Source organism: Lithobates pipiens, unplaced genomic scaffold (genome assembly GCF_037356315.1).
Source record: "Lithobates pipiens isolate NorthernLeopardFrog02 unplaced genomic scaffold, aLitPip1_a1.2 Scaffold_30, whole genome shotgun sequence".
In the NCBI taxonomy this organism is placed as follows: Eukaryota; Metazoa; Chordata; class Amphibia; order Anura; family Ranidae; genus Lithobates; species Lithobates pipiens.
Genome location: NW_027507791.1, coordinates 73775119 through 73787624, shown reverse-complemented (window position 1 = coordinate 73787624; position 12506 = coordinate 73775119).

Here is a 12506-nt window from a genome sequence, read left to right as displayed (position 1 = left end):
GCGGTATAGGGACTGACGTACAGTCTGCTAAACACTAATACACAACCTGCTTGGTCCACAAAAGTTCTTATAAGGACTGGTAACTTGGTATAGGGTGCTACGGTACATAGGCTTGAGTGCGGTACAGTCTGCTGTTCTGTAAGGACCGCTATCGGTCCACAATAGATAGGGTTGACGTGCACCACTGCTGACCGCTGCCCTATACTGCAGCAGTCCTTCAGCGGTATAGGGACTGACGTACAGTCTGCTAAACACTAATACACAACCTGCTTGGTCCACAAAAGTTCTTATAAGGACTGGTAACTTGGTATAGGGTGCTACGGTACATAGGCTTGAGTGCGGTACAGTCTGCTGTTCTGTAAGGACCGCTATCGGTCCACAATAGATAGGGTTGACGTGCACCACTGCTGACCGCTGCCCTATACTGCAGCAGTCCTTCAGCGGTATAGGGACTGACGTACAGTCTGCTAAACACTAATACACAACCTGCTTGGTCCACAAAAGTTCTTATAAGGACTGGTAACTTGGTATAGGGTGCTACGGTACATAGGCTTGAGTGCGGTACAGTCTGCTGTTCTGTAAGGACCGCTATCGGTCCACAATAGATAGGGTTGACGTGCACCACTGCTGACCGCTGCCCTATACTGCAGCAGTCCTTCAGCGGTATAGGGACTGACGTACAGTCTGCTAATCACTAACACACAACCTGCTTGTTCCACAAAAGTTCTTATAAGGACTGGTAACTTGGTATAGGGTGCTACGGTACATAGGCTTGAGTGCGGCACAGTCTGCTGTTCTGTAAGGACCGCTATCGGTCCACAATAGATAGGGTTGACGTGCACCACTGCTGACCGCTGCCCTATACTGCAGCAGTCCTTCAGCGGTATAGGGACTGACGTACAGTCTGCTAAACACTAATACACAACCTGCTTGGTCCACAAAAGTTCTTATAAGGACTGGTAACTTGGTATAGGGTGCTACGGTACATAGGCTTGAGTGCGGTACAGTCTGCTGTTCTGTAAGGACCGCTATCGGTCCACAATAGATAGGGTTGACGTGCACCACTGCTGACCGCTGCCCTATACTGCAGCAGTCCTTCAGCGGTATAGGGACTGACGTACAGTCTGCTAATCACTAACACACAACCTGCTTGTTCCACAAAAGTTCTTATAAGGACTGGTAACTTGGTATAGGGTGCTACGGTACATAGGCTTGAGTGCGGTACAGTCTGCTGTTCTGTAAGGACCGCTATCGGTCCACAATAGATAGGGTTGACGTGCACCACTGCTGACCGCTGCCCTATACTGCAGCAGTCCTTCAGCGGTATAGGGACTGACGTACAGTCTGCTAATCACTAACACACAACCTGCTTGTTCCACAAAAGTTCTTATAAGGACTGGTAACTTGGTATAGGGTGCTACGGTACATAGGCTTGAGTGCGGCACAGTCTGCTGTTCTGTAAGGACCGCTATCGGTCCACAATAGATAGGGTTGACGTGCACCACTGCTGACCGCTGCCCTATACTGCAGCAGTCCTTCATCGGTATAGGGACTAAGAGTTTTGTCACAGGGTCATTTAAAAAATGACAGGCAGAGGAAGAGGCAGGCCCTTCCGCAGGGGTGGTAGGGGTAGGGCAGGAGCAACAGGCTTGAGCCAAAGTGGGAAGTTGCAGAAGGTGCGTTCAATTACTTTAAAGGATGCACCAGACTTGGTTGAGTGGCTCGCTCAGCCTTACTCTTCTGCACCCTCCTCATCCTCTCGATCTGCACCCTCTTCTTCACTCTCTGCTATGTGCACCCCCAAAGACACTACCACCAACAACACGACCACCACCACCACCACCACATACCTTCCGCTTGAGTCACTGGAATTATTTTCCGATCCATATCAAGAGGACATTTCTGATGCGCAGCCACTCTTGGTATTGGATCAGGAAGAGGAGGTAGCAACAAGCGCTACTCAGCAGTCTGACGCCAGTACCCAGATCAGCCCAAGGAGGAGGTTGGTCCCCGGTGTTGCTGCCTACTCCGAGATCTCTACTTATAGCGGTGGGGAAGGTGACGTTGATGATGACGTGTCTAGTGATGTCACGTGGGTGCCCACAAGAGAGGAAGAGGAGGGGAGTTCAGAGGGAGATATGGACCAGCAGATAGGGAGGAGAAGCAGCAATGACTTACATTGCACAGCAGGGACAAAGCAGACTGCAAATGTATCAGGAGCGAGTCATCGACCATGTACGGTCACATCTGGCGCTCCCAGGACACCGGCACATGGCTCCGCAGTGTGGGCTTTTTTTAACGTGTCCGCTGCTGACAATAGCGTTGCCATCTGCAATCTTTGCAGTCAACGCGTTAGTCGCGGTAAGCCCAATACTCACCTAGGGACGACCGCCTTAAGAAGGCACATGAGCAGCCATCACCGAGCCCAGTGGGAGCAACGGAACACACAAAGCCACACTGCAGGCTCTCACCGTCCAGCCTCGTCTTCTACTTCTCCTTCTCCTCTCTCCTCACAATTGTCCTCCACTCCACCTTCCATCACGCCAAGCTCACATTTTTCTGCAAAAAGGCAGGCTTCCGTGGGCCTAATGTTTGAGCGTAAAAAAATGATGACGCCGGATAACCCTCTTGCCCAACGGTTGGCGGCTGGCTTGTCAGAACTCATAGCCCGCCAACTACTGCCATATAAACTGGTGGACTCGGAGGCCTTTCGCAAATTTGTGGCCATTGGAACACCACAATGGAAGGTCCCAGGAAGGAAGTATTTCTCAGAGAAGGGCATCCCAGAGCTATATGGCCATGTTCAGCGGCAAGTGAATGTATCTCTGGCACACAGTGTCGGTGCCAAGATACATCTGACCACAGACACGTGGTCTAGCAAACACGGGCAGGGAAGGTATATCAGTTTTACTGCCCACTGGGTGAACCTTCTGACGGCCGTCAAGCATGTAACCCGTGGCACCCGTGTAGATTTGGTTTTACCGCCACGGATTGCATGCAGGCCTGACTCTTCTTCTCCTCCTCCTACTCCATCCTCCTCCCTCTCCTCCTCAGCTGCCTCCTCCTTTTCCGCTGCTAGCGTCTCTTCCACTGCACCGCCCAAGCTCCCCAGAACCTATTCCACATGCCAGGTGAGACGTTGCCATGCCGTGCTGCGTCTGTTGTGCCTGGAAGCAAAGAGCCACACTGGCCCGGCACTCCTTTCAGCTTTGCGTTCACAGGCAGATGAGTGGCTAACACCGCTCAATTTGACAGTTGGTAAAGTGGTGTGTGACAACGGTGCCAATCTGCTTAGCGCATTGAAACAGGGCAAAATCACGCACGTGCCGTGCATGGCACACGTCTTAAACTTGGTCGTGCAGCGATTCCTTGTCAAATACCCTGGGGTCCAGGACATCTTGCGGCAGGCAAGGAAAATCTCGGCCCATTTCAGAAGATCTTACACGGCCATGGCTCGCCTTGCTGACATTCAGCGGCGACACCATCTGCCGGTCAGACGTCTTATTTGCGATTGCCCGACGCGATGGAACTCAACCTTCTATATGCTTGATAGGCTGCTCCAGCAGAAACGTGCAGTTAACGTCTACCTGTATGAACTCTGCGAAAGAAACGGTTCTGGGGAGCTGGGTTTTTTTTCACCGCGCCAGTGGCTGCTCATGCGCGACACATGCAGACTTCTGCGGCCATTTGAGGAGATCACCAAACTGGTCAGTCGCAGCCATGGCGCCATCAGTGACATGGTACCTTATGCCTTCTTTCTGGAGCGTGCATTGCGTCGTGTCATTGATCAGGCTGTGGAGGAGCAGGAGCGGGAAGATGAGGAAGTCGCAATGCTGGATGAATTCCCAGGGGGGGCTACTCTATCTGAGACAAGTCAACAACAGGAGTCTGATGAGGAGTCAGAGGAGGATGGTGCCGGGGCGGATGAGCAGGAGCAAGAAGAGCATGCTTTAAACCTTTCTGGGATCCCTGTTGTGCGAGGATGGGGAGAGGAGAATGAAGAGGACGACATTATCCTGGATGATGAGCAGGAGCCAGGCCACCACACCGCTTCCACTTTAGTGCAAATGGGGGCCTTCATGCTCCAGTGTTTTAATAGGGACCCCCGTATAAAAAGCATGAGGGTCAAGGACCAGTACTGGGTGGCAACGTACTTAGACCCCCGGTACAAACACAAAATGGCGGAAATGTTACCGCCGTCGCAGAGGGCTGTCAGAATGCAGCACTTCCAGGCCTTGCTTCGAGAAATGCTGCATTCTGCTTTTGCGTGCGCTGGCAGAGGAGCAATTCCCACTCCCAGAGAAGGATTTGCGGGTACCAATCCAACAGCGCCTGCAAGAAGAGGCCGGTTTGAAGATGTGTTGGTGACTTCGGATATGAGGTCATTCTTTCAGCCGACCCATCGACAGGTGTCATCCGGATCCAGCATCAGGGAACGCCTAGACCGTCAGGTGTCCGACTACATTGGGTTAACGGCCGATGTGGACGCTCTGAGGAGTGATGAACCCCTAGACTACTGGGTGGGCAGGCTTGACCTCTGGCCAGAGCTTGCCCAATTTGCAATCGAACTGTTGGCTTGCCCCTCATCCAGTGTCCTGTCCGAAAGGACGTTCAGCGCAGCAGGGGGGATTGTGACCGATAAGCGTACTCGCCTAGCTCACCACAGTGTTAACTACCTCACATTTCTAAAAATGAATGAGGCATGGATCTCGGAGGAATTCAACACATGTGACCAGTAGACCATGTATATGTCTATAAACTATTTTTTTAATCAAGCACACAGACCTTCTTAATTCATTTGGCTCACTTCCTTGACCCAAAAAAGCACACCGTACTATATGCCCCTACCCTCCTCTTTGAAGAGGTTGAGCGGTGTCATATTTCTACTGGGGCTGCTTATGATATCCCTGTGCTGTGCTGACTTCCTCCTGGGGGTTCTTATTATGAAGGGATCACACTATCCCTGTGCTGTGCTGACTTCCTCCTGGGGGTTCTTATTATGAGGGGATCACACCATCCCTGTGCTGTGCTGACTTCCTCCTGGGGCTGCTTACGGTGCTGCTGTCAGTGCTGTATGTCACGGTGCTGCTGTCAGCGCTGTATGTCACGGTGCTGCTGTCAGCGCTGTATGTCACGGTGCTGCTGTCAGCGCTGTATGTCACGGTGCTGCTGTCAGCGCTGTATGTCACGGTGCTGCTGTCAGCGCTGTATGTCACGGTGCTGCTGTCAGCGCTGTATGTCACGGTGCTGCTGTCAGCGCTGTATGTCACGGTGCTGCTGTCAGCGCTGTATGTCACGGTGCTGCTGTCAGCGCTGTATGTCACGGTGCTGCTGTCAGCGCTGTATGTCACGGTGCTGCTGTCAGCGCTGTATGTCACGGTGCTGCTGTCAGCGCTCTGTATTACGGTGCTGCTGTCAGATGCCTCTATCACGGTGCATGTGTCATTCCGGTATGTCACGCTGCTGGTGATCATCTCCTGCACCCTCTTCTTTGCCTACCCTGGTCCCTGACCTTCCCTCTCCTCCATTGCCTTCATTAGCTCCATAGTCCTGAATTGTTAGAACAATTTCCCAAATAAAATAAAAATGCTTGTAGTTATCGATCCCAAATTCACCTCATACATGTATTATGTCATTGTCCAGATGGTGGGACTACGTTTTACCCCCTAATAATTACCACGTGGCCGCAAATTCGACATGAAGGTTTGCAAAGTTCGCCTCCCATTGAAGTCAATGGGGCCCGCGGCGAACGTTCGGTTTCGCGAACGTTTGGGTCCGTTCGCATTTCGCTTTCGCGAAACGTCCCGTCGGAAGTTCGTCCATCACTATTGCTCAGTCCCATCCTTTTGATTGGAGAAGGTTCCTGCCTAAAGGATAAAATCCCAGCTGGTTTTGTTTCAACATGAAATGCCTTTGGTGCTATCATACAGTGCTACCAGCCTTTCTGATTATATATAAATACTACAAGCTTGTTTAAATGCTACTGGCAGTGCTTTCTAAAAATGAGTTTTCACTTGAGAAACCTCTTAAATTGTATTTGTGTCAAGGTGGTTTAAACAAATATTGAAGACAGCCAAGCAAGCCTTTTTACATTACGCTAATCCTGATTTAGCAAGATACAGTACAGCTAGAAAAGGAAAAAGTTCCCTAATGGTTTCTAATATATAAGGTAGGCAGATGTCTCCCCATAGAAACATTGGGCACAGATATATCTGCCCACTGACTGCCTTCTGCTGCTTTTCACATTTGCATCCCCCTCACCCTCGACCCCATACTAATTCACAGACACTTTAACTCGGGCCCCCTCCAGTTTCTTGTGCACCTCACCTGTGCCCCCTTCACTGATTCTCATAAACCTCACCTAAGACCCCCATTGTTTCTCAAGCACCTCATCTAGGACCCCCACTGTTTCTAATGCATCTCATCTAAGACCCCCCCCCCCCCCACTGTTTCTATTGCACCTCATCTGAGACACCCCCCCACACTGTTTCTCATGCACCTCACCTAGGACCCCCACTGTTTCTAATGCACCTCCTCTATGACCCCAACTGCTTCTCATGCACCTCATCTAGGACCCCCACTGTTTCTATTGCACCTCCTCTAAGACCCCCACTGTTTCTCATAAACCTCATCTAGCACCCAACTGTTTCTAATGCACCACATCTAAGACCCCCCACTGTTTCCCATGTACCTCATCTATGATCCCCACAGTTTCTAATGCACTTCCTCTCAGACCCACCACTGTTTCTCATGCACCTCATATAGGATCCCTACCATTTCTAATGCACCTCATCTAAAACCCCCACTGTTTCTCATGCACACTTGGGCACCTTAAATGGTTAGATGAGCTCATTGATTCCCCTTTGTGCAGCTGTAAATGGCTTAATGCCCACTGAGTGTATTATTCCACTTTTTATGGCCACTTTAAAGACCAGCTCTAGTTCCCCTGTTCCTATCCTAGCTCCCTGACACTTTCTCTGTTTTTTTTCTGCAGATTTAACCTGTTCATTTGCTGTACTTATTCTGTTTGTCACATTTTCATCCACCTCACCCATGACCCCACACTAATTCTCAGGCACCTTAATTTGGACCCCAACTCCAGTTTCTTGTGCACCTCACCTGTGCCCCCTCACTGTTTCTCATTAACCTCACCTAGGACCTCCACTGTTTCTAATGCACCCCATATAAGACCCCCCACTGTTTCTTATGTACCTCACCTAGGACCCCCACTGTTTCTAATGCACCTCCTCTAAGACCCCCACTGTTTCTTATGTACCTCATCTAGGATCGCTACCATTTCTAATGCACCTCATCTAATACCCCCACTGTTTCTCATGCACCTCATCTAGGATCCCTACCATTTCTAATGCACCTCATCTAAAACCCCCACTGTTTCTCATCCACCTTATCTGTGACCTCCCTGGTTCCCATGCAAGCTTGGGCACCAAGTGGTCAGAAGAGCTCATCAGTTCCCCTTTGTGCAGCTGTAAATGGCTTAATGCTCACTGAGTGTCTTACTCCACATTTTATGACCAACTCTAGTTCCCCTGTTCCTACCCTAGTTCTCTGACACATTCTCTGTTTTTTCTGCAGACATAATCTGCTCATTTGCTGTACTTATACTAAGCTGGCTTTTGGTTCTTGGACGATACAGCTCATTCATCCACATCTCTCTATATACCCTGAACTCTCTTATTTGCAAAGTTTATTTTTGGTAAGTGAAATAGGACCTGCTGGGGAATTTATATGTTACTTAGCTTTATTATCATTGCTCCAATATTCAATGTGCTGAAATATTGCCTTACTTTGTAGGCATCATCAGCTCTTACATAAAATACATGCAATTGATTGAGACATGATGCCCCTCATTGCTCGTATCGAGATTTTTTTCTAGTGCCTTTATCACCCCTTTCCTGCCTGCAAACTTCTGAAAAGTCTGCTGTGAAAAATATTCTCCCAAAATTTTCCACCAATTACTTGTGTAATGCAAACTCCTTACAAGTCCTGCTGATTTGTCCCCAGGTTCTCTTCCCATCTGGGTCCCCAGGCAGCCAGACACACAACACTTGAACAGTCTCTCTCACAATAACCAGTCAGTGGATGTTTTTTTTTTTTGTTGGCCTTATTGCTGGTTAAACTTGGATAGGGTGCGGGAAAGCTTTGAGATACTCCAGAATTTAGTACACAAAGAATTTGGAGGACTCTCCGTCTATTCTGTCTACTCTCTTCAGAAGCATCCCACACTCATGGCAGAGACTAGAGGCACAAGCATTTTTGGGACTCCCAAGACAGGGCAAATACTACTTTTGCAGCACTAATACAGTTAACAAGGGCACAGGGCTTGGAGACGGACACTGGTTTTGGCATACTTGGTGGGGCCATGACTTGAACCCAGTCTGTGCAGTTCATGGGACCCCGGGCCTTTGATGCGTCCCTGTCCTGTTTATTAGTGGTCTGTAAGCGACATCACTGTTTGACTATGATTCTCCAGCCTTTTCTGGGCCCCAGTGCACATGTAGGCCCCCTGTTGGTCCGATATTTTGGACTGCAGTGTGGCTGATAGGATAGGTGATTAAGTGGGGGAATGCAATACTATTCCCTTGTCCTTTCCAATTTTCCCTTTTCTTGTTTACCATCTATATACTCTTTAAAGAATATCTGGTTGGATGGGATTCGGATTGGCCCCTGCGTCAGGATGTCGCTTCTGCATTTATTTTAAAATTGTTTTGGATGCTAGAATGTACCTATCTAGTGATTAGGATGTAAGTATATGTATTGTACTATCAAATGGCATTACAAAAATCTTAGTTGTGATTTATTTGGCTGATTTCCTTGTCTAAATCTTTTAGCTATGGTGTTACCCGGAAAAAAATCCCCGATGAAGGAGAATACGACTCATCTCTGAAACGTCGTTGGGTTTGGGTTACTCCATTACACCTATCCATGATTGTTTTGTATTGTTATGCATCCTTGATTATTTATATGTTTCTGTGATATTGTAATTATGTATTTTTTGTATAATAAAACATTCTTTATATATATATATATATATTTTCCTATGTATGTGTAATATGGTAGTAACTATAAAGTCCCACTTCTAGGGGGTTTCTCCATTTTTCTATTCTTCTGGGGATGTGGTACACCTTTTATAGCAGATTTATTTCAGATAGCTCTGTTTCAATACAGTTAACAAGGGGTTAAACAGTAATACGAGAAATAAGGTCCCTTGACTGGAGAGAAATTTATCTTAGGGCTAATAAATAATACAGGATTTAAAAATGTGAAGGCTATGTTTTTTTTGGGTTCCTTTGTATCTGTTAAAATAAAAAAAGTTAGCCTTGCTGCATTACTCACCTTATATGTCTGGCTGTTCTTCGCCGTACTTCTTCTCTGCCACTTGATGCTACCAGTCTTCCAGGTTGACTGTGACATTCACTCCACTTCCTGTGTGACCAGGCTCTATGTGATCTGCTTCCTCGGGGGCGTGCAGCCTGTGCCCACAGCACTCCTGGACTGAGCAGCGCTTACATTTCATTAAGTGAGGGCGGTTTAGTCCACGGTGACCCCCCCACCATCAACAAGAAAGAATAGGAAGCTATTTCATCAGACCAACTCAAAGACATCAGGAAAAAAGGCCATCTTGACGCCTGCTTTAAATAATGAATACCATTTTACAAAAATTGACCTTAAAAATTAGGAGAAATAACTAATAAGCTATCATGACATCTACTATACAAAGCTATAGCTATCACAGCTTCAGATATTTAATAACGGATATGAAAAAAAAAAAAACCTTTCACAGATATTTTATTTTAGTTGCACAGAACAGCAGAGGAACCGCTGACCTTGCATTATAAGGTTGAGGCCGCAGTGATTATGTCAGTCTCTCTCCCTGTACAAGGAGACAAATGCAGTGTTTTCACAATGACATCAGGGTAAGTGGTTTACTACCCTGAAGAGTGGAGATCAATAGAGGAAGAGAAAAAACATCAGAGGCCAGGTGTCTATAGAACTGTCATTATGTGAAGTCTTCATCCTGGATGTAACCCAATCACTATGATCATAGAGCACACGGCACTAGGAACACTCTGTACAAAGTACTGAGATGAGATGCTTGAGCCAGCCAATGTGACAATATCATTTTAAAAACTCAACACGTCTTATATAAAAATTTTACTAACATTCATAAATATACATGTAGAGATGAACAGTATCATGATCAGGATTTCAGTGCACACCTTCAAATGGGGTCTATGGTAAAAGCAAGATGGTGGGCTCATTTCCCTTTAAGTTTTCTATGCGTTTCCAAAGTAATTCTAGGCCAGATAAGTTCTTGAATCTCTCTGGCACATGCTAGCTCATTTCCAGACTGCTTCTAGTCCAGAATGCCTCAACCAACTCTGAGATGGTCCACTTTGGAGACATCAATATAAAATGTCCAGATTGGCTCATAGGGAATATATAGCTTTTTAATACACAGTACTGTGCAAACATTTTGGGCAGGTGTGAAAAAATTCTGTGAATTAAGAATGCTTTCAGAAATAGAAGTGTTAACCACTTCAGCCCCGGAAGAATTTACCCCCTTCCTGACCATAGCACTTTTTGCTACTCGGCACTGCGTCACTTTAACTGACAATTGTGCGGTCGTGCGACGTAGCTCCCAGTCGAAAATTGATGTAATTTTTTCCCCAAAAATAGAGCTTTCTTTTGGTGGTATTTGATCACCCCTGCGGTTTTTATTTTTTGCGCTATAAACAAAAAAAAGCAAAAAAATTTGGGGGAAAAAACGCATTATTTTTTATATTTTGCTATAATAAATATCCCCAAAAATATATATAAAAAAAGTTTTTCCTCAGTTTAGGCCAATACGTATTATTCTACATATGTTTGGTAAAAAAAAAAATCAATAAGCGTTTATTGATTGGTTTGCGCAAAAGTTATAGCGTTTACAAAATAGGGGATAGTTTTATGGCATTTTTATAAATTTTATAATTTTTTTTTACTAGTAATGGCGGCGATCAGCGATTTTTAACTGCGGCATTATGGCGGACACATCGAACATTTTTGACACATTTTTGGGACCATTGTCATTTATACAGCAATCAGTGCTATACAAATGCACTGATTCCTGTGTAAATGACACTGGCAGTGAAGGGGGTTAACCACTAGGGGGCAGTGTATGGGTTAAGTGTGCCCTGGGGATTGTTTCTAACTGTGGGGGGCATGGCTACGTGTGACACGTCACTGATCTCTGCTCCCGATCACAGGGAACAGAGATCAGTGACACTGTCACTAGGCAGAACGGGGAGATGCTTGTTTACATTAGCATCTCCCCGTTTTTCCTCCCCGTGAGGCAATCTTGGGTATCCCCACAGCAATCGAGTCCGTGGGACCCGTGACACAACTCACAGAGCTTGCCGCCTTAAGAGCTGGCGGCCTCTTAAAGGGCCACGTACAGGTACGTTAGTTTGCCTGTACGAGCCCTTCTGCCGATGTACTGTATATCGGCATGAGGTTGTCGGCAAGTGGTTAATAGTTTACTTTTATCAATTAACAAAATGGAAAGTAAGTGAACAGAAGAGAAATAGAAATCAAATCAATATTTGGTGTGACCACCCTTTGCCCTCAAAACAGCATCACTTCTCCTAGGTACACTTGCACACAGTTTTTGAAGGAACACAGCAGTTAGGCTGTTCCAAACATTTTGGAGAACTACCATATTTATCGGCGTATAACACGCCCTGGCGTATAACATGCACCCCAAGTTTAGGAGGGAATTTAAAAGAAAAAAACTTTTAGGAGGGAAGTTTAAGGAAAAAAATGTACATTTAAATGCCCATCAATGCAGCCTTGTCAGTCAATTGCAGCCTTCAATTGCAGCCTTGTCAGTCATTTACAGCCTTGCATTTAGCCTTGTCAGTCATTTGCAGCCTTGCATTTAGCCTTGTCAGTCATTTGTAGCCTTGTCTATGGCTTTGCCATTTAAAAATGGTGCAGCCGAGATACAGAGTGGATGTCCTGTGTATCTCAGTGGCGCTCAGCTATTTTCGGCCATTCTCGGCTATTTTCGGCCACACTCTGCCTTTCTCAGCAGCTTTCGGCTTTCCGAGTGCGGCCGAAGATAGCCAAGAACAGCCGAGTGTGGCAGAAAAGACCTGGAAGCCACAGAGAGCGACAGAAAGGGTTAGAAATAGCGGGGGATCGGCGTATAACACGCACCCCCGATTTCCCCCTGATTTTAGGGGGAAAAAAGTGTAAGTTATACCCTGATAAATATGGTAATCACAGCTCTTCTGTAGATGTAGGCTGTCTCAAATCCTTCTGTCTCTTTGTGTCATCCTAGACAGTCTCGATGACATTGAGATCAGGGCTCCATGGGGCCAAACCATCACTTCCAAGACTCCAGGGGTTGTTATCCTGCTGCAGAATACATTTGGGACCAATCACACACATCCCTGATGGTATTATGTTATTATATCAGCAATGAAAAAGTTTTGTATGAGTAT